We start from the raw sequence: 3,917 nt of genomic DNA, 5'->3' as shown, positions 1-3,917 counted from the left end.
CCGAGGAGCTGCCGCGCGACCACGGGCGCGGCCGGAGCCGGGGAGCTGGGCGGGCACGGCCGGCGGGAAGGGCGGCTGCGCCGAGACCGGCGGGGGCGGGGCCGCCGCTTCCGCAGCCGCCGCGGGAGGGGCCAGCCGGCTCATTTGCATAGGGCCAGGCTTATTTGCATACGCGCGCGGGAACCCGGCCGCCGAGTCTGAACCCGAGGGCGGGGGCTTTAGAGGATCGGGTTTCCGATCCTCAGCTTCCCAGACTGGTCACGTCCGCCTCCCCCCACCTCACTGCAAATGCACCCCGCTCCCCGAAATGTTACGGGGGTGGGCCTTCCAGCGCCCGACACAGGGGTGATTCAAAACACCAGGAGGCAAGCGGTTGAAGTGAAAAAAACAAACAAAACCTGTTACGGTCAAGTAGATTCAGATTCATGGCGACCCCAAGTGTTAAAGAGTAGAATTGTTCCTTAGGGTTTTCTGAGCTGTAATTTTAGCAGAAGTACTGAGCATCGAAGCCCGGACCTCGTGCACGCTAAGCATGCGCTCTACCGCAGAGCTATACCCTCGGTGGCCTAGTGGTTCGGGGCTACGACTGCTAAGCAAAGGGTCGGCAGTTTGAATCCGCCAGGTGCTCCTCGGAAACTCTATGGGGCAGTTCTACTCTGTCCTATAGGGTCGCTATGAATCGAAATCAACTCGAGGGCACTGGGTTTGGGTAATTTTAACAGAAGCTCTTGTGATGCAGTGGTTAAGCGCTCAGCTGCTAAAGAAAGGGCAGCGGTGGGAACCCACCAGCTGGTCTGTTTCGGTAAAATTTATAGCCCAGGAAGCCCGATGGGGCAGTTTTATTCTTTCCTATTCCGGGTCACTATGAGTGGCGTCGACTCCACAGCAATGTTTTTTTTTTTTTAAATCTTAACGGAAACAGATCTCCAGGCCTTTCTTTTGCGGTGCCTGGGTGGTTTCCAATCCCCAATCTTGAGGTTAGTAGTAGAGCACAAACATTTTGTGCCACCTAGGGAGTTCAATAACCAGTCAGGGCTACTGAAGCCTGTGGGGCCCCAGTCTGCCCTGGACTGCATACCCTCGAGTCCTGGGGGCCTGTGGTTCTCCCTTCCCTGCTTTTTCAGGGTGAGACCCCAGACCAGGGCTTGAAGCCATCAGCAGCAACAAACTGCTCCTTGTCGGGGGACCCACTAATTTTTTTTTTTTTTAGCTTAAAACATTTGTGACTTTAAAAAAAAAAAATTTTTTATTGTGCTTCAAGTGAAAGTTTACAAATTAAGTCAGTCTCTCATACAAAACCTTATATACGCGTTATATACCCCTAGTTGTTCTCCCCCTAATGAGACAGTACATTTCTTCTCTCCACCCTGTGTTTTTGTGTCTCTTCAGCCAGCTTCTGTCCCCCTCGGCCTTCGCCTCTCCCCTCCAAACAGGAGCTGCACACATAGTCTCCAGCCAGCTTCTGTCCCCCTCAGCCTGCACATCTGCCCTCCAGACAGGAGATGCCAACACAGTCTCATGTGTCTACTTGATCCAAGAAGCCCACTCCTCACCAGCATCATTTTCTGTCTTATAGTCCAGTCCAATCCGTGTCTGAAGAGTTGGCTTCGGGAATGGTTCCCGTCCTGGGCTAACAGAAGGTCTGGGGACCAAGACCTCCGGGGTCCCTCTAGTCTCAGTCAGACCAAGTCTGGTCTTTTTATCAGAATCTGGGGTCTGCATCCCACTCCTCTCCTGCTCCTTCAGGGATTCTCTGTTGTGTTCCCTGTCAGGGCAGTCATCGGTTGTAGCTGGGCACCATCTAGTTCTTTTGGTCTCAGGCTGATGTAGTCTCTAGTTTATGTGGCTCTTTCTGTCTCTTGGGCTCATAATTACCTTGGGTCTTTGGTGCTCTTCATTCTCCTTTGCTCCATGTAGGTCGAGACCAATTGTTGCATCTAAGATGGCTGCTTGCTAGCGTTTAAGACCCCAGGTGCCACTCTCCAAAATGGGATGCTGAATGTTTTCTTAATAGTTTTTATTATGCCTGTTGACCTTGATGTCCCCTGAAACCACGGTCCCCAAACCCCCAGCCCTGCTACACTGCCCTTCCAAGTGTTCCTGCTAAATGTTTGAAGTGAATGAATCTGTTCAGGGTATGAGCCAAATCAGTCAGGCTCCGAAGAGACCAGTTCCTAACCCAGAGCTGGCCTGCAACTTGGAAGCATCTATTTTAAACACCCACTTCTACCTGGAAGACAAACTTTCCATCAAGCCCAGGTAATGGGGACCGCCCTCCTTTCATGGAACTAAAACCTCTGACCAGTAATCAGCCATTATATCCCCCGGGAAATACTGGATGTTACTGAATTTTGTTGACCTCCCTCTTTGTAGATTTCACTCAATTTCCTGACTATACCTAAATCTATTTCCCTGCAAATTATAAACTCAGATCTTGCTGTGTTCTGCATCGCATCACCGCAAAACTTCCCAATACCCATGAAACTCATCATAAGGGGGACCCTGGCATCTCATCGTAAGGCCATCTAATTTCAAAATGCTTAAGAGGTAGAATCGGCAGGAGCAATAAATACTGAGTCTCTGACTGGCTCTTTTTCCTCCTTCACTGAGGCATCAGTCACACAAACCAAGCAAAAAGCCCAAACTGGCAAGGAAATGCTGTGTCTGCTGCGCCTGTGGCGTCTTAGAAAACAGTCACATCAGCACCATTTTAAGATCATTGCCTCACTTTTTTTAAGCTTTCTAACCAGAAAGTTGAATATCCTTCAGCAAACATGTTACATAAGCCAGTTGCAGTCCAGTTGATTCCGACTCCTGGTGACCCTACAGGACAGAGCAGAACTGCCCACAGGGTTTCCAGGACTATAATTTTTATGGAAGCTGACTGCCACATCTTTCTCCCGCGGAGCGGCTGGTGGGCTTGAAGTGTCCTCCTTTCAGTTAGCAGCCAAGTGCTAATCGCTGCAGCACCAGGGTAACTTAAACATGTTACATGGAATCCCTAAAATCTGAAAGAACCAAGATGACTGCTGAACTGTCCATCCTTCAAAACACCTTTGGCTTTTATTAGGCGTTTGTCTCCATAGACTATAAAAATCAAATCAAACATTTTAAGTCGTGGCACAAACCACGACTAGAAGCCTCACCACTACTAACGGGCTGAGGAGGGTACAGGTTGCCTAGCTCTGAAGATTCACAGTAGAGACTGAGGCCGGTGAAACCAGTGTTTGTTAGTACTTACAGGGCTAGTCTTTGTTTCAGTAATATTGGGAGCCTCCTGCAAGACTATTGATTCTCTACAAACGCTTCACATAGTAAGTAAGGGAAGAACTCAAAACCCTCACAACCTGGAACTCCCCTTTTCCTTCTCAAAGATATGCCTACCAGCTCCAGTGAAGTCACTGATTACACACTGTATGTTAAGTCATCTCAATCCTGGGAGGTACCGTGGTGATGACCTAGTTCAGAGCTTTGTTAGGAAATTGAGGAGCAAACCAAAAAGCCAAAGGAACACAGCTGCTGAGCAGCGCAGCTAGATCTAAAAAGCAGGTCTCAACGCCTGATTTGGACATCTGATATAGCATGCTGATCTGCGTCTGTCTATAACCCAAGGAGCTTTTTGTTAATTTTCTAACTCCTCTTAAAAAAACAAACCCATTGCCTTCGAGTTGATCCCAACTCATAGCAACCCTATAGTACAGGGTAGAATTGCCACATAGAGCTTCCATGGAGCAGCTGGTGGACTCGAACTTCTGACCTTTTGGTCCTCCTTCCTTCGCTCTCCAATTTGACCACCCACCACAGCAAAGCACCTCAGAGCCGTGGAGAGGCCTGGAAATTGTAAATACTACGACCCAGCACAGAGGGTAAACGGTAGAGGAGTCTAAAACATACTGGCTAATGATTATCTTCAGCTA

This window comes from Loxodonta africana, chromosome 18, assembly GCF_030014295.1.
Source record: "Loxodonta africana isolate mLoxAfr1 chromosome 18, mLoxAfr1.hap2, whole genome shotgun sequence".
NCBI lineage: Eukaryota > Metazoa > Chordata > Mammalia > Proboscidea > Elephantidae > Loxodonta > Loxodonta africana.
The sequence above is the reverse complement of the archived record's forward strand: the minus strand, read 5'-3'. Positions refer to the sequence as shown.